General features: G+C 38.3%; 1 protein-coding gene across 5 annotated transcripts in view; it reads left to right on the top strand.

Moving 5' to 3' along the window:
• The window catches only part of lrfn1 (leucine rich repeat and fibronectin type III domain containing 1), a 125,733-nt gene that overhangs the window by 22,192 nt on the left and 83,875 nt on the right, over positions 1-19,666 (top strand). Inside the window, exon 3 of one of the 5 annotated variants that reach the window (XM_039622454.1) lies at positions 5,622-5,655. The exons of the other annotated variants lie outside the window; for them this stretch is intronic. The gene's annotated coding sequence lies outside the window, so the exon portion shown is untranslated. The remainder of the gene's footprint in view (positions 1-5,621; positions 5,656-19,666) is intronic. 5 annotated transcript variants of the gene reach the window in all.

Consider the following 19,666-nt stretch of genomic DNA (forward strand, 5'->3'; position numbering starts at 1 on the left):
GAGGACAAAACACAAACCCTAGGAAAGAGAAGACAAACGTTAATGATGTGCTGTAATGGCATAAACATGCAAGGAGAGTGGAGAGAAATGCTCAGTGCATCATTAGAAGTCCTGCTGCATAACTAAAGGATACTTCAAGGTCACCTGATCCAGCCCTAAATGTAAACTTTAAGTTTTAAGCCTAATCTTAGAAGTAGGCAGGATGTCTGTGTCCTGAATCCAAACTGGGAGCTGGTTCTAAAAGAGAGGGTCCTGATAGATGAATACTCTACCTCCCATTCTACTTTATGGAACCAGAAATAAGCCAGCAGTCTAAGAGCAAAGTGCTCTTTCAGGATTAAATGACACCATAAGGTCTTTAAGATATGATGGAGACTGATCATTCAGGACTTTCTATGTGAGAAGAATGATTTTAAATTCAAATCTGGTATCCAACTAAAGGAAGCAAATATTGGAGAAAACATCATCTGGTCTTTCTAGTCCGTTTGTGCTCTTGATTCTTGTTTTAGATCAATGAGCAGTACATATATACAGTTTTTGGTCTTTTTTTCAATTTAAAGTTTTAGCACAAAACAATCAACAAGCCTTAAAGATTTTACACATCACATGACAAGGAAGTATTTCCTAAGAACTTTGGCAACATTAAAAATAGACTGTACAACCCAATCTAGGTGATATAATTAAAATCTGTGGAGCAGCTGCTCAATAGATATCAAGTTAAGACTGTTAGCCATATACTGTAGCTATTTATGATAGTTCTTTGTTGTGTTCTAAGTTGTTTAACACATAAAATCCTTTTTCCTGGTTGCAGTCCATAATAAACTGGCAAAGATCCTTGTGGATCTGTGGTGTCTGTTGATTCTTGGGCCAGCTAATATGAGAGGGTGGCTGCTCATAAACCCATACTCACTCATATTCAGATAAGAAAATGAAAAAGATTCTATCACAGTAAAAAAAAATACAAACCAAAAAACCCATCACTTTATAGAGGTCAAAGGGTCTCAGATTAAGTTTCAGCACTATTGTAGCAAGTTATTAAATTATCTTCTGGATGACTCAAGTATAACTCTGGGTCCTCTTTCATGTGGTGAACTATGGTTAAAAGGCAAGGCCCTGTCTGCGCACACATAGTGGTTGACATTCAGCTAATGAATCGCCATGCTGTAATATATTCATCCCCCTGCTGTTTCTGAGAACAGGTTGGATTTGGTTGCAGAGGGATTCATCATTTTCAGTGTATCAGCGGGTGAACAACATGAGCGAGAAGGGGCTGGTCATGCCATTGTTCAGAGGCAACAGGCTTACAACTCTGCCACCTTTACATCAACAGCAGTGTGGCATACAGTAGAAGTGAATTCTCATTTTCACTCCCTCAGTGAAAATGAGAATCGACTTCTTCAAGAGGAAGGAAGGGATTTCATAAGTTCAAGTAGGTGAAAGTAGTAGCCTGAAGTTCGCTTTCCAGGGAAACTTCACCGTCCTCAAAACCTTTGTGGCACTAAAAGTTACTGACTGGACCTACGCAAGAACAAGACCATCTACTGGTGAAACTATCTGCCCAGGATTGCTCCACCAAATTGTTTCTACGCCCTTAAAGATGAGACGGGACTCTACCAGCACTGTAACCCTGTCACCTATAAATGCAGTGCTCTCTGCTGACCAATCTACCCTTGAAAATGGGCGATCTCCATATTTGGCATTGATGCAGTTTTGGAAGAGAAAAGTCAAAAATATAGCACATTACACGTCATTAGTCTAAAAGTCGAATACACACTCTGTGGTAACTCGAGGAAGCTGCCATCTGTCACCTGACAGTGTGTAAGCGTGTTTCAAAGACTCACAAGAAAAAAATGCGCAATGCAAAAAGAGAAATCCCCAGTGCCAACTCACTTAGGATCACAGTCAGCTACTGACTGAGATGTCTTTGAACTTGTGATTCAAATTGATTTTCTTTAAGTAGCATTAATTGGTTGGGGCTGCAACCCTATTACCATCACCCCAATCTCTCCATGACTTTTTTCCCAACATGTGCTCATTAAATTTGAATGTGAGTTGGGTGTGTTTCAGTCTGAAAGGAATCATCACAGCATCTCTCCGTCGCTCTGATGTGACACATTTCCCTCCATTGTACTCCCCAGTGAGGTTTGATCGTGTCCTCATTTTTTTCCCCCCTCTCATTCATTCATGTAGCCACAAACACAATCGCCTAATATGCACGATGTGCCACCAGCACCAAATTTGCCATCCTCCTCCTCCACTGATTTTGGAGATAACGTAATTTGTGGTACAGGCAACGCGATCCCAAGAGGTGGATCGTTTCTTCTGTGCCTCTGGTGCAAGGCGCTTAACCTGGCCAGTTAATCACCCATGCTAATGGTGTCTGCTGCGAGTCCATATGCTTTGCATGAGCAGCCAACAATGAACAGCTTTCATCTAAACCACAGATTAATGTGTACTGTATAATCGCTGTATGTGTCTTGTCAGATCAGGTGGCTTACTGTTAGTTAATGAGCTTTACCTTTTGACTTGGAAGAATAAAAAAAAATGTGTCTTTGGTTGTTAAATTGATTGTTTTAAACCCTGATTTTACAAGCCAATCGAGAAAGATTTGATCTAATTTGATTAGAATACTTTTATTGTATTATGTTTTTTAAGTGATTTCTTGGGCTGATTTGCATAACTAGAATTGGATGGATGGATGGATGGATGGTGTGATTTCTTCAGTCACCAATTATGATTTCATTGCCTTGATAGTGACAGAATGGATTCAGATAGGAGTGTGAAATAATGACGCGATGACTCATGTAGTGACCAAATTTCACATTTGGTTGGATACTGAATAAATATCAGTTTTTTTATGTACCTCTCAAATTTGTCTGCGAGCGAGCTGAGTAGCCAAGTTTGGCACACAACCGCCTCGTATGCCCATGTTTGTATCCATATCAGATATTATCATCACTTAGCAATCGACTATAATGGCTTATTTCTAGCAGTTATCACTTTTTATGAAAGCATAGTATAATTTAAAATTCACAGCAATAACATCTAATGTATATCTGCGAAATTTATATTATGCACGATATATTTTGATGTTGTCATGTTGCCTGGCAACCACCTACCAATTGGCTAAAGTGACCTGTTTTTAGCTTTCATGCACTCACTGCACCTTATGAAAGCATCCTATCATTTTAATTTAATAACAATTACATCTTGTTTATATCAACAAAAGCTGAATTATACATGCCTAGCAACCAATTAGCAATGGGCTGAAATTACCCATATTTAACATATGACTGGCCTATGTTTACATGTCTCAATGTGATTAAGTATATCAGCTTTCGAACAGCATAAACAGGCCAAAAAAATACTGTAGTAGCTGCATATACTAGCGGATGTGAAAAGTGGAATTTGCATTGCAGATAATTATTGATTCCAGGTAATAAAAATCTGACCTCATTCAAAGCTGAGGGAATCCTTTTTTAGTTTTAATTGGATTTCTACAAAGTCATTTCAAAGGCAGTCATTAGTGTATCTCTAAATCATTGCATTGTTTGCCAAGTTGATCAAGTCTTATATGAAATCCTTTTAACTATCTGATCAGCTCAGAGAATCACTACGAGCAATCTCTGAAGACCTGTCATTACAGAGTTTAGATTAAAAATCCTCACTTAATCTGTGTCTTGTCTGCTCTCTTATTACGTGATTTGTGAACGATTTTGACTGAATCGAAACCTGAAATAAGAAGCTTGTCGTATAATCAGATCTAAGTTTAATGCAGTTGTTATCCTTTAATACAAAATATGCAAATTGCCATATTTCCACATGTGTATTGGGATTGTCTGTTTACTTTCTTGTGTATTTTTCGCCTTTCGTATTAAGTGTGAGAAGCCATTTCAGTTTTCCCTCTACTCCACTCTGCTTTAAGGCACTTCACATTTGTAGTGCAGTCATGTTTTCATTCTCCCGGTTGACATACTATCAAGGTCCTCGTTGTGCTTACGTTTTCTGTGGCATTTAGTTGGCAGGTGGTGATTTTTTTTAAAAATGGTTTAGGACAATTCATCCATTGTGTAAGTACACTTGTCTCCTATAATTTTGTTTCTACGCCCCTCCCACGCTGTGACCACCTTTTAACATCTCAATGACTCGTATGCTTTCTGTTTTACAATGCTCATGAAAACCATTTAGAAAACCCACAGTTGTCTTGTGCTATACTACTCACACTTAATAGAAGATTTCCAGGAGCGTAACATGATGCCGTCAGGCCTTTACTGCAGAGGACTTCTCCAGCCCCATCCAGCAGCATTGGCTTATACGCCAGTGCCATTCAAATTACCGTTTTAGGCAAAAAGAGGAGCGTGCATCCCTGTGCTTACCCAGTGTCAGGCAATCATTATGGAGCACCGTTGTTCAATGAAAAAAAATACAATAAGAAAATTAGTCCAATTTGCCAGTGCATTTGTTCAATCATTAGCTTGTTTGGCCTTCCTTTTAATGCTGCTGAATGTCGGGTTGGCTATTACAATAACAGAGGAGAGGACTATTTAAAAATAAAATGGACTAGGAGTGCAAAAACCTATGATGTATGCTATTCTTTGTATAATAATAGTTATTTTCTCCCTTTTCCCATAAATGAAAACAAGGTGGTGGGAAGCTAAAGGTTAGAGCACCAGAGGGTCAAATACCTGAATATCTATGAACATGTGGGTGAATAAGAAGCACTCTCCTCTCCTTCAGCAGTGACTAAAGGTGCTGTTGAGCAAGAATGGCAGCAGGGCAGCACAGCACAAAGAGAGTCCACTGAATATGTATCAGTTACATGGCTGCTTCTGTGTAGCTGCCCTTTTGTTCTGCCGTTCCTAAAGAGGGGAGAATGAGACTATGCAACGCCTCCATGGAGTCATGTGGGGACAAAGTGATTTGTTATTTGACCAAAGGAAAATCTATTGTCATTAATAATTTAAGGCATGCAAGCAAAAGTGGCATAACCTGGTTCCATCCTGTGGTTGGGCCTTTTTTTTCCCTCCAATCTGTTATTTTTTATTAGCAATTATTATAAAGCAGTTGAACAATTAATAAAAATAGTTGTAGACTTACATTATTAGCATTATATAGTTTTATCTCCTTTTTATATTTCATATTGCATCAGCATTGTAACAATCTTCCATTGAAGTCTAATCACGTACAAATTGCTTGTAAGTGCTTTTCACAAACAGAAGTACAAATTGTAGTTATAGTTGTGAATATTTGCATATTTCTTTAATTATGATGTATAACAGATATGCATGTGTAATGTCACTTAAAGTTATTTTGCAGGTAATTTTTATTTTGTTTACACCCCTGAGGCAAATGCATTCTTATGAAGTTTTAATCCCACCTTCCTTTTAGTGTTACATTACATTAGTAGTGTAAGATGAAACCTGAGTGCCACTTCTGTTTTAGAACCTCAGATGAGTAGCAGTGATCTCCTGGGTGATTTTATTGCACAGTCTTTAGACTGATGATGATTTTTGTGGTGTTTCTTCTTCCTTTCTGTTTTTTGGTCAATCCAAATAAAGTCTCGCGTGCAGCATGACATTGCAATTACCACACATTCACTCCGGTGTTTCCTCCCTCAGAAGCAGGCAGAAGCATTGAATATCAGTGAAAATAAAGGTCAGTATAATTGTTTGTCTTACCTAAAAATACTTTATTCATTGAACTAGTTTTTCAGCTAGTATGTTTCCCCTTTGTTATCCTCGCCCCACCTGCCTTGGCTCTCTGCCACACACTTTGAGAAGCACAGCACTTCAGCATGCATATGAAATGGAGGCTTTACCATCTCGTTGTTATTTAAAATGTAGCCATTGTTTTTCGCTTTCAAAGATTTCTCGTGGAAAATGTATTCAGCAGCCCCTACCCCTTTCCCCCTCCTCATTTGTCTCCCCTTTATTGCCCTATTGAAATTTTGTTTTTATTTTATCTGCTGACTGCAAAAGTTCTTTTTGTATAGAAAGCCCTCACTGATATCATTTTTCTGTACAAAGCCCGAACCACAACCCACAAAATTGGATTGTAGCAGCAGTAATTCCTTTGAAGTGTAAAGACTTTACAGATCAGTTGTGACTTGTTGCCTCGATAGATGCGGGAGGCGGCACGTGTTTAGGGTGCCATAGCTGAAATGCTGTCGTTCTGTAAGTGATATGTAGGTGAATCGTGCATTTTAATTGTTCCTGTTTAAAAAAAAAAAAAAAAATCTGCTTCCTAAAGCACTTACTCCTATTATAATGTTGCTGAGTTTGAAACCATGTGTGCTTGGTGTATAGATTAAAGGCGCTTGTGGGTATTGTTAAAATGGTGGTAATGATATATGTGCTTTATCATGTTTCAAAGGTAAAAGCCTGGCTGCAGTAAAATGTGTTGCAACTGACCTATTTGGCAATATAATAATGTCCCAGTGGAGCTGAGAGCACAGTAAAAATGACTTAACTCTGTGAAATGCCTGGATGTTATAGTGGCCTATAGTAGGAGAGCGAATCATTAACTATTTAATTAAGAAGTGAGCTTTGTGATATTTGACTCTTGTCTCCTGAAAACTGATTTAGTCTACTCTAAGATGTGTTAAATTTTATAGTTATATACACGCCTGAATTTTTAAAGAGTGATGGGTAGTTCTATATTTAAAACAATGGTGTTTGATGCAATGCAGCACCTTGCATTATATAACTTTAAGAACAGCATTGCTACGCTATTGCTTTAAAAAGAAATCTGTGTCGCGTCATCCTTTATCTCAGGAAAGATGCCAGCACAAGCAGGACTTGATATATTTCAAATGATCATCTGCTGTCCAGTTCAGTTTAGCTATGGTGAGCCTTGCAGCAGTACCCAAGTTTGTTGTCACTGTAAATTCACTCTCCCTGAAGCATCTTTGGCGTCATGACTTGCACGCACGTTTTTTTTACCTCTCTATCCTTTTCACACCCCTGCATCTTTCCCTTCTGTCTCCTTCAGAATTTGGTTTCTGTTTATTCCTCATTACCAGTACAGCTCTTTGTTCACGCCTGTTATATCACCAAAGCTCTTGAAATTTTGACTGGGAAGAAACTAAACATCAACCTCCTAGTGTTTTTCTGGGTCAAGTGCAAAATGAAATACAGTAGGACTAGTCAGGGATGCACCAGTGCTGGTTTCTATGGTAACTGGAGGGCTGTATTTAGTGCAGTTGTTTTAGTGCGCCCAGCTCTCTGTTTTCAACCAGGCGAGGAGGGAAGAGTGAGGACCGTTCCCAAAGGGGCTGAGCAAAGAAGTGGGGCAACATCTCCCATCGCCGTCAAGCAAAATCTCTCAGCTTGAGGAGGGTTCTTGTCATAAATTCTTTACCTTTTTTTTTCAGAAGGAGATGATGCACAGAGAAGGAGAAACTTATAGCAGTCAAAGATGTAACAGACTTCACTTATCTGGTGACACAGCCTTCTGACCTTTCAAGTCAGCATCTTTTGTCAGTTTTCTGCTGGGATTTAAAAAAAAGAAAGAAAAAGGATGAAAATGTTTTTGTTATCATCATTCATGTCCACAAATGGCCAACTTATGCTGCTGTGATTTACTCAAATATTCACAATGAGAAATGGAAAAAATGATAATAATTACAATGGCAGCTAACAACTCTTCTTCTGTTTAGTAATAAAAAATAAGCATAAATAAAGGTTAAATTTTTCAATTAGGGTTTTTTTTTGTTGAAATAATTACATAAAAGCACTTTATAGTAACCAGTGTTTCCAAGTGTTTTTCTTACTGTTAACATGCGATGAAATACTGGTAATATTTACTAATCATGAATGATTTTCTATGTGTTATTAAAGCTGATAAGAGATGAGCCTGCCACATATAAAATTTTATGTATTTATTATAGAAATCTTAATGACTAACAAATGTTATTGCACTTTGTGATGAAGGTTTTATTTCTGATTGTGAACCCATACTCAAATTTAATTGAAGCCTGTGCCATGTCAGAAAGTCATTGTTTGTTCACAGTAAAGCTGCAAAAGTAAAAACTTAATTAGCTATTAGTGATTTATTGGAAGTCAGATGTATTAGTGATACACAAACACAATTTATGTAAAGACTCTTTTACATATTTCTTGATCCCAAGTACTTGCGCAGTTTTGTATGAGTGGGCTGCTGTTTCCTTTCTCTATTCCATGTGTGCGTTAGGTGTTTGACGTGACTTTGATCTTCTCAGTATTTATCATAAAAATAGCCCCCAAAACTAAAAAAAAATGCACTAGGTATGGCAGGGATTTTCTCATTTTCTAGATTGTAAGAGGAGTACAAACCAGAAGCAAAAGCTATGAGAACATGAACTTGATGGCTTTAGTAACGGCTGTGTTTTTAGTTGTGCTGACAAATTATTTTCCCCAAACATTACCTAATATGTTAGTAAACCTACCAATTAATTAACAGCATTTGTTTTATAGGTATTTATAAGAAAATCAATGAAAACATTTATTTGAACACGCCACTCACACTGAATAATTGCACTAATTTGCGGATGCTGAAAAGACCTTTAAATACATGCGATTACTGAGCATTTTTCTACGCACAGTTCTTTTTCAAAATCACTGAATAAACACAATAAAAATACACCGAGAGTTGCGTTTCCAAGCAATTAGGTCGCTTTCAAATGATTTAGTCCCACATGAATGAATGATGTACAGCACATCTGGCCAGATGCATGACGTTTTCCCACAAGAAGCCACTGGCATAAAGACGCCATTTTCCACTTAATATTATATGGACCTGCTGCTCATGAGAAATGTGTCAAAACACAATAGCGCATTTCAGTGCCTGGTGACTGCGAGATGTGAGCAAACATGTGGAGAAAGTTCAAAGCGGGAGCACGCTGGGATGCAATATTTAAATTAGGCTGCAATCAATGTCTAACTAGGGAAAGTCTACACCTGTTTGTAGTCTCACACTGTTTCACACACTTTATGTGTAGCACCTATTTTCAGATCCTACAAGACCCTACAGGCATCTATCATAGACACACTGGTGTTAACTATTTCAACACATAATCAAAAATTAAGCACTGAATAAACCGCTCACAGCATTGTTATATTTTATTTTTTGACACAAGATCTCACTCTTATGTTGCAAAAATGGCTTATTTACCAAATTTGTTGTAAAAATTTCGAAATATGCCGTTTTATAAGAAATTTCATGCATCTGCAAAACACTGCAGTTGTTATACTGGTATTTGTTGTTCCTTAATTAGAGCAGCAAACCATTTATTCAAGTTAATTGTTGAATTGTGTCCCATGAATCCAATAAACACGAATGATACCAAAAAAGTGAAATTTTGCATGAATAACACAAAAAGAAGGTATAAAGATGAGGAAATAAACCATAAAGAAAAAGGAAGAAATCCTTTATGCATGCACAGGAACCAACTGTTAATGGAGAGGAAATGTACCAGACACCCCTGTGCATTGGCAAAAACAACAATCCCTATTTTAAAAAAATCTGGCTCACAATAAACATAAACTAAAAGTTTTGTGACTTAACATGAGAGAAGAAAACTGTCAGCGCCTCGGAAAACCACGTCAAAGTCGGTGCTGTGAGCACAGCATGTGTTGCATATAAAAATATATTCACCCCTTTGACTTTTTGTTCTGCATTTTTTGCTTCACTTGATTTTCCAAAAGCAGCTAATCAGGATTTTCTGTCAGAGACCAACTCTAAGTACAGTACGCTTAAAAAAAAAAAAAAAAGGAAACTGCTGAATTCTGTGCTTTTTTTTTGTGATTAGAACATGAGGTTTTGAACATTTGATGGCAACAGCACATCTGGAAAAAAAAAGTTGGGACGGGGGCAAAGAAGGGCTGGAACAGTAAGTGGTGCTAAAACAAATCAGCTTTTTGCAACTAATCGGGTTAATTGGCAACTGGTCAGTAATATGATTGGGTATAAAAAGAGCATCTTTTTAGGTTCACCAATCTGCAAAAAAAAAAAAATCTGCTTCTACATAAACTATGGAAAATTTTCAGAAATATATTCATAAACATAAAATTGCAAAGACTTTGAATATTTTCTCATCTACAGTACAGGCTCAGGAACACTTCCAGAAATCATTGTTTGTAAACACAATTCGCCATGCTATCATCAAATGCACAAAAGAAGGTAAATGTGGATAAGATATAGACTTTTCTGCCGTCAGACAAAGTAAAATTTGCAATTATTTTTGGAATAATTTCAAATTATGCTTCTTCCTGAAGAAAGGGATTATCCGGTGATCAGCGCTGAATTCAAAAGCCTGTATCTTTGATTGTATGGGGTTGGATTAGTGCTTATAGAATTGGCCTATGCTTTTGCTTTGTTTTGTTTAGCTTTTAAATCATGCATTTTCTCAATTTGAAGCTTTAATAAGTTTAAATATGTTCTATTGTGAATAAAATAAGGATTTATAAGATCTGCAAATTTCTGTTATTATTTACATTTTACGCAGCATTCCAACTTCAGATTTGGACTTGTGAGATTTTGCGTGATGAAGTAAAAACTTCATTTATATCCACTGATTCTCGACAGTTCAGTGCTAAATTTCTATATTCATCCATCCCGCTGCGTGTTGTGTCATTTTCTCACACAAGTAACATTGCCCTTGGCATCGTTTCTCTCCATTTGTTGCAGTAAGCTAATTTTCATTTATAAGCAACCATTGTCAGTTTAACGTTTCCTCCATTTGATTCTCACAATGAATGTTAGAAGACAGTTGGAAGCCTTTATTGTGAAACCACATCAGAACAATGCCAGCGAGATGTGCTAAAGTTGTGTTGACTTTTGGATCTCTTTAGAAAACAGCAAGGATGAATGTTATCTTAAGAGCGATGAAAAAGTATGAAATGAAAATAAAAATATGCAGGAGTTTGATTTTAGTTTATCATTTGCAAGTGATGTGGTGAGATGAAACACTTTAGGATCTTTGTCCAGACCTCAAACTTATGCAAATATATACCTGTGCACCTACAGTGGGCACCTTACTTCCAAGTGCATGACATATATCTGCACAGGATAACAAGGAGGAGGTGTGTGTTGGGATTAAGAATGAAAGGATTTTGTGTCACATGCGTACATTTACATTTTCCAGTGTGACACACAGCATGTAGTAAATGATGTTCAAACATCTATAACTAAAAGACAAAGTGTGAAAAATTAAAGTAAATGTTAAATGCATCAAAAAATGTATGAATGTCTTATTCATTTTGTCTTCCGTTAGTGTGTCTCAACCAAATTTTAGACAACCCTTTCAAATCAAATCTCACATACTACCATCAACACAGACAGCTGCACGGCTGAAAAACAAATGATTCTGTTGCAGATGTCATCTCACACTGATGCATAGCTTGGGGGGCGGTCATTTAGCAGTCTCTACAATTTCAGCATTCATATGACATTCATTTAATACTACAGGCGGCGGTTCTGAGATTAAAAATGTGCCCCGGCGTCCAAGATTCTGTCACAGCAAGCGTTTTCCATATTGTGGAATTTAATGTTTCTAGATGCACAGACGTTAGTCTAGGCTTGTTTTTCGAAAGAAGAAAAAACTGATGAATGCTCTGTATGCATTCTGCCGTCTGTGTTACTATTTTTATGCTCATAGTTCTTTTTCTATCATTGTAAACCCTTTAAACTAACTGATGTTGACAGTTGTGCGATTTAACAAAAGACAAGCATTTAGGTGCTTCAGATAAATATCCGAATTTGATGTATATTGTATAATCCAATTTTAGCTCCACTATTTTAAACTGACAGCTAGAGTTTCTAGTTACTCTGAAGCAATTTTTTATATATCTAAAATATATTATGCTGGTTATGCTTTTTCTATATGATGCTGAGTTGTTGCAAAAATGAAGTAGCAAAAAATATTACAATTACTAAGTAAGGCACTGATGAGTTGTTTATGTGTTCTATATGAAGTAATAATCAGTTAACATAACACTAATATAGCCATTTTTATACTGTGGTATTACAAAGTACAGGGCTTCAGTTCCTCTGGCCTTGAATATATGCACTGAGGGGCAAATTCATCAGTTACATTTTTCATACAGGTTAACATATTTCTTTAAAAAGTGTTCATGAGTTTTAGACAAAGCGCAGATATTCCTGGAGATACTGTGTCCTGTTTGATTTATAATGAGTGAATTTGTAGAAGAGTAATCTGCTTTTCAGACGCTCGGGGCTGATGGGAAAGCTGTATTACTGCGAATACAACCACCTCCAGACTACAGAGCTGTCATTAATCAGGCCCTTAGCTGACAGTCCAATGCCTTCTGCTATGTTCCCTTCAGACCCCGTTGTAGGATATTTATGTTGATTGTCTGTACTCGCTCTTCCCCTGTCCTCTCCCTTCCACTTCCTCCTTGTCATTAATTAAAAGCATGTAGCAAATTTCAACTCACAGCTCTCTTAAAAATATGTAGACTAATTTTCCCAATGGGCTGTTTGTGGCCCGTCTCGTTTTGTTCGGCTTGCTGTCTTTCTCAGTCTGTGATGTGTGCCAGTGTGTCACAGTGTAGTGCAGTTCTTTCAGTTTGACTTTGGACAGCACAGCTACTTCATCAGCACATAACTTGCATCTATTTAGTGGCAGTTAAAAGGGACTAATTTTCCCATGTTATGATTCTTGTTTAGGTTGTATTCAACACCAATAGTCAGCACTATAGCCACTAAGCTCATGGAAAGTGTGATTTACTATGCTGAGCTGAGCAGTATCTGTTTCTGACAGCGTGTGGTGTTAAACAAGGGATGACAAAATAACACTTCCTCAAGAAATTGGGTAAGTGGCCGCTGCTGAATTATGCAGATTAGCCCAACATGTAACTGTTTTGCTACGGAAGAAAACTGAAAATTTTGTGTAGGAGCTACAGCAAAAGACCAGACACACTGTACTTAACACTAACAGGAGTGATTCTTGGAATAAAAATCATACATCTTTTCATGTTTCTGCAACCAGAATACTCTACTCGCCTCACCTGAAAATGCAGCCTGCTTTCATAAGACAACTGTAAAGAGCTCCCTGTCAGAAGAGTGCTCCATTAGTGATACACCCACACTGCTCTTTTCTCAGACATACAAGGTGTATCATTTATGGATTCTGCCATTGTTTGCATATGCAGCAGCTCCTGTGGAATCTGCTGCAGAAATTGTCAAAGATGGGGCTCGTTTGATTTTTCGGCGTGCAGCGTGTTTTTTAACACTGCTGTTGGAGTGTGGCAGAGAATCTCGATTCCATGGCAGACAGATGCCAACTTTCATCCTTTTTTAGTTCCCGTCACAGAGGCCCTGTGTTGACTGAGAACATACATTGAAGCGAATCTGAAAGTCAATATCATGGGGATTTGACAAACCACATATACCTCTTTTTGATCAGCTTAGTGGATTTGTACCAAATTGACGTTTTCCCTACACTCGCCTAATGAGTTATTCTAATTTTTATAAGTGTACAGAATTAAAGCTACATGCAGAGAAGCTGGGCTGAAAGAGTTAGGCATTTATCCAGCGCATGTAGGTGCAGCGTTGTTGTGGGAGGGGATGTGTGCACTCAGGGTGAGCATTAAAGTCATCAAACAAAACACACAATATACTCAAAGCTGGCCATTCTCCAGAAGTTTGGAGGGCATTGTGTGAAAATATGTTTATGGTCTGGTGAAACTGCCTGGATTTCAAGGAAATGGTTAAGATTTATTAAGTGTTGAGTCCATTCAAACTATGCAGTCATTTATCAGGCATGAGAACTTATCACAGCAGCAGCAGCTCGACTGTGGAGTAAATAAAACAACAAAATTCACTCTGTATGCTGTTCAGGTCATCTCATGGGTCAGACAACAGCATGTTTTCAGAGCTTTGGCTTTACCTAGTCATCTGACTTCAATTCAATACCCTCTCTAATACGTGATATATGTTTTTCAATTTTAGGGTGAATTTTCTCCTACGTAAAATAACTGTAGTGATGTTTTGAGAATGCTGCTACTGTATCATCATTTAAAATAAACTTAAAATGAACTTGAGCTTATTTGTAGCATGTGATCTAAGTTAACGTGCAAATCTCACTAAGAAATTCATTAAATTACACAGGCGTGTATGAATTACCAGGTTAAATAAATTATTTGTCTATAGAATAAATTCCATTCATCTATCAATCCATCCCATTTCTGTTGCTCCTCCAGCATGGGTAATGGGACGGGAGATGCTTTGACCTCCTTCTCCCAAGCCACCTCTTCTAGCTCATCTTGAGCAGAGATGTGATCTGTCCAGTGTGTCCAGCGTGACGGGGCCGCATCCCAGCAGGACAAGCCTGAAAAACCTCGCCTCTCATCCAGGAGGCTAGTCACATGCCTTAAACACGTCATCTGACCCCTTTAACGTGGACGAGTAGTGACTCTACTCTGAGCTGTGAATGACCAAGCTCCTCACCCTGTCTTCTAAAGGAGAGCCTGTCCCTCTGCCACTTGCCCACCTTATCTTGGTGGAAGGGTTTGCATGTCCACATCATCCTAGGAGCTACGTTACACTAGGGCTTTGGTGCGGTCAGGGGCAGAGGTCGTGGCAGTCGAGTGCCTGGTTGACAAATGTGCCTATAGCAATAAATTCCAAACTGTCCAAAAAAAAAAAAAGTGTGTAGTGAGATCCAAAAAATCATATGGCCACTTTGTTAGGTTTATGTTCCAGGTAATAGGTTTGACCCCATTTTGCCCCCACAGCTGCCTCAACTCTTCACGATACAGTTTCAACAACATGCTGGAAACAGTTCTTAAAGAATTTGGTCCATATGGCAGATTTATCGGCTGCATTTCCTTGATGTGAATCTCCTGTCTCACCACATCCCAAAGATGCTCTATTAGATTGAGATCTGATCACTGTCGATGGCATTTGAGCACACTGAAGTCATTGTCATGATCAAGAAACCAGTTTGAGATGATTTGACCTTTGTAACATGACATGTTATTCTGCTGGAAGGACTCATCAGAAGATGCGCATAACGGGATGGACAAGATCAGCAACAATAGTTAGGTAATCTGTGGTGTTTTAAACAATGCTCAATTGGTACTGAGGGGCCCAAAGTGTGCCAAAAAAGTACCACCCACCCCATTATACCACCGCCTGAACTGTTGATACAAGGCAGGATGGATCCATGCTCCGTCAGAGCAGAAATGTACACTCATCAGCAACAGTAATGTTTTCACAATCCTCTGTTTTCCAATTCTGGTGAGAATTGTAGCCTAATTTTCCTGTCCTAAGCTGACAGGAGCAGCACCCCATGTGGTTTTCTGCTGGTGTAGCCCATTTACTTCAAGGTTCATTGTTGTTCATTCAGAGATGGTCTTCTGGATACCTTGGTTGCAACGAGTAGTTTTTTGAGCTTCTTATCACTTGGAAGCAGTCTGGTCATTCTCTGGTGTCTGGCATCAACAAGGTATTTTCACCCAGGGGACCGCCACGCATGGGATATTTTCTCTTCTTTTTTCTGACCATTCTCTGTAAACCCTGGAGATGACTGTGCAGTAGATCAGCAGTTTTTGAAATTGTCAGATCACCCCATCATGTTCAAAATTCTCCTTTCTTCTCCATCCTGATCTTTGATTTGAACTTCAGCAGTATACATGCCTAATTGCATTGAGTTGCTTCCATTGGCTTATTAGATATTTGTATTTAAAAGCATGTATCCTAATGAAGTGGCTGGTGAGTGTATATTGTAATACTATATTTTGTTGATTTGTAGAATAAAGCTCTCAGCAGTTCTTTAAAAAACTATCAGTCAGTGAGATATTTTCTGATATCCAACTCTGATGTCGAGTGCTTGTTGCGGTATTCTTTTATGTAAAGAAAAATGTGTCTCTCTTTAAAATACACTGTCATTTATGATGGCAGTGTATTTTCCAGAGCACACTTGTTTGTTAGCGAGTAGCAAGTAGGTTGGTAATTATCTGACACAAGCTTTTCATTTACTTAAAGCTAGGTTTGAGTGTTTCCCTAGCTGTTTTCACTGCTGTGTATCCAGGCTTATTTAAAGTTTTCCTTAGATCTCATATTTTTAGACTTGGCATTATTAGGAGGCAACTCGCTGCATTGTAATAAAAAGAAATTCATAAGACAATCTGTAGAAAGGCATTGCTAGGATCCTTTGGTATATGACTTTCAGTGGAATAAGTTTTACTGTGTTAATAATAGATTAGTAACAGAGTCAGAATAACATTTCAGAATCCTTGTTTCTAGATATGATACCTGCATTGTAAGCTCTAAATTAATTCCTGCTCAGCACATCAGTTTGAAGTGATTTGACAACTTATGCCTTTCAATAGGAAATACACTCTGTAGACTTGAAAAGTTTGTGGTTTGCCTCCTCACAGGCAACAAAAGCTGTGGTTTTCCTGACGGTTGGAATTATGGATTCCAGTATTAATTTTCACTGTGGAAAAAGTCCTCAGACATTTTCTACTTTGATGCACTCCTGCAGCATTATCACCATGCCCTGCGGGCACATAGATTTTTTGTTTTTACTGAAAAGTTTATAACATATCTGAATTCTCGCATATTTATTTTAAATTCTCGCAGATTTAAAATCAGCTTTGGATTCAATTTCAAACTATATAACAACATGACAAAGAGATCGTTGGTTTTGCTGTCTTTTGTTTCAATTGGATGGCCAAAAAAAAAATCAGTAAATGGAAAGCCAACTGTTTTTGCCAACATTTGTGTTTGAGGCTTTGAGTGTGAGCAGATCAGAAGTGTCATTGTTCACCCTGACCTGGTTTTTAGTGACAGGTATCTAACCACTATTTCACCTGTGTCAGTAGCAGCACTTTCATTACATCCACTTTAATCGGGATAGATCCAGTTGAAGAATAGGTATTATTTTCATCAGTCTAGATTTTCTTTGGTGAAACTAAATAATAATTGATTATATGGCGAGACAAAGCCAAGACACCGCCTTTTTTCTGTTCTTTTCGTTTTTCCTTTAAATCAGTGTACTTCCTTCCTACACCGAGTCAGCAAAATCTACCTTTGCTGCTTCCCTATCGCTTCTGTGAGGGCCTCCTGAGGCCCACAAGCCCACTGCTGCCTGGGGATCTCATCTCCCCATCTGCACCCACAGACCTTCATGGGGGACTGGCAGTCCCTCTTAGGAAAGGTAAGGTAAGGTAATGGCCTTTCAGGCTTTACTTACTGGCTTTCATATGCCCTAGCAGGGTTTGACTAATTGAGCGTGTAAAGGGCCAGATTGCTGTTTCTGCATGTTTTAGCCAATTTACTTTAAATCACATCTACAGTATTTGGCGTTACATGCATGCTATGTGTTTCTCCATCTTTTTCAACCTCACATTTTTTTTTTCAGTGTAAAACCAACTTCTTACACAGGCTCATTTGTGAGCAATGGAAATCAAATTCATAATTTCATTTTTCTCAGTCATTGTGTTGTTGAATTGCTAATGCCGTTAAATGAGAGGTTTAGTCTGAGCACAATGATTGTGTCATGCATTGTGTTCGTGTGGGATGCACAGCCATTCAACACTGAGCTTCATTTAGATTCATAAAGCTATCAGCATTCCCCTTCAATCATTCATCTTCAAAGTTAGATCTTATAGTATTTTGTAAAGGAAATACATTTTCAGCTTACCAAGTCTTGAATGCGCTACCAGTGTAGCGCCAAGATACAGGACAAAAGTATTGGGCCACACTTCTTATTCTCTGAATTTGGTGTTTTCAGTGCCATTGCCACATTGCCTCACCATATCTTCTGCCTTTAAAAGCTCTTTGGAAAGAATGTTGGTCATTTTAAAGAGGCCTCTGAATTCGAGTGTGGTACGTAACAGGATGCCACATTTGAAACAAGTCAATTTTTTAACTTCTTCCCTCCTGGTTATTCAGTAATCACCTATAAGTGGTATTAAGAACCACAGCAACTCAGCCACAAAGTGACAGGCCTCATAGAGTTTTAGAGTGGAGTGTTGAAATGTAACTAAGTCAGTTAATAACTGCAGAGTTCCTTCTTTGGTGTTAACATCAGCACAAAAACTGTGTACTGGGAACTTCATGGTTCCATTACTGAGCAGCTCTTGTAGGTGTAATGTGCAGCTGTCCCAGTACTTTTATACATATAATTTACTAAGAATTGGAAAATATTCTCCGTAGTGCAAACAAAGCTAAAATATTCTGTGAAATTGTATTCAGCCTAATATTCTTTGAAATGCATTACAGGTTACTGTCATGATACAATATTCAGTAAAGATACAATATCGCCCATGCTTGCACAGAACTGCTTTTGTGCACTAATAATGATGATTATATGAAGATTTAACTGTTTATCTTTACTATTCCCATGAGCAGCGAGCAGTGCTCTCTGGATTAGACTAAAAGCTGTGCGGCGCTCTTCTACTTGACTGCAAGTTTGTGGTTTTTCTGTAGGAGTAAGTCAGTGAATAGAAGATCTGAATAAATCACTGATAAAAACTGGAAAATAATGTTTGGAATGTGTGATTTCTATTATTTTTTTAAAATAAGTAACTATCTCAGTAACATAAAAACCATTCCTTATACAGGTATTCCTAAAACGGAAACACAATGTAAGTAATGGGCTTTTATGAAACTTGTAAAAAAGTATTCTTCCTACACATATGCAAATATGTTATGAAGGAAAAGATTGACACAGTAGATTATACCTGGTCCTGCTCAGTAATGAGCATCAGTGGTCACAGCAGAGGGATAACTGTTAGTACTAGAATTCAACTCATCCAGAAGAACATCCATCTGTGTGCAACTCTGTTTTACCTCATAAACACTAAATTGAAACTGAAAATAAGGTATAATCACACAACAATGATTTATTCATCCAGATAGTGTGGAGTAGCTACTTTAGAGCTCACTAACTAAGCTGTTCTATGCAGTACATTTGAAATGAGACAGGAAGAGCCTGTAACTTTCCCAGTACAATGCTTCTTTCAATTAACTTATGCATTCACAAAGTGTTGTATTCAACTTCTACTGACGTCGACAGTTGTATTTTGTCAAAAGTACAACCTCGCTCAGACATTATTTCAGCTCTAAACAAGCAGAAAGAAAGGCAGTATCGTGTTCAGGAGCACATTTAGAAGGCGATGTATTGAGGGTCTTGCTGAACTCTGGATAAGGCCCAGTGACAAGGGTCTTGCTAAACTCCTCCTGTCTGGGTTATCAGTCTCTGACAGCCCAGTGCTCTCTGATGGCTGCTGCCGTCACAGGAGCATGCATCACACACTTGTCAAAGCGCCTCTCCTCCACTCACCCCCTTTCCGCTGAAAGTCAACACCATGGTCTCACCACACATATACTTACGTGCTCACAGGCACCCTCACAAGGCTTGCATACACACAAACACAGACGCACACATTTAGCACACATATACAGACACATTCCCATTATGGTGACAAATCCTGCCTGAGCTGGCTCCCATCTGTGAGTCATGGCGTGGTGTGTTGTACGAGTCAAACTCCCCCGTCATCTGCCTTTCACAGATGGGTGTCCAAGGGCCTTGTCTGGTACCCATGATTGCAGGACAGTTTCGATTCAAGCCCCCCATCCCGACCCCAAACCCGCAGATAGAGAAATGTGTTGAAATGTATTTCTCAAGCTTTGAGTTGTAAGGGGGGAGGGATCT

The sequence above is a fragment of the Oreochromis aureus genome, linkage group 14 (assembly GCF_013358895.1).
Source record: "Oreochromis aureus strain Israel breed Guangdong linkage group 14, ZZ_aureus, whole genome shotgun sequence".
Classification (NCBI taxonomy): Eukaryota; Metazoa; Chordata; class Actinopteri; order Cichliformes; family Cichlidae; genus Oreochromis; species Oreochromis aureus.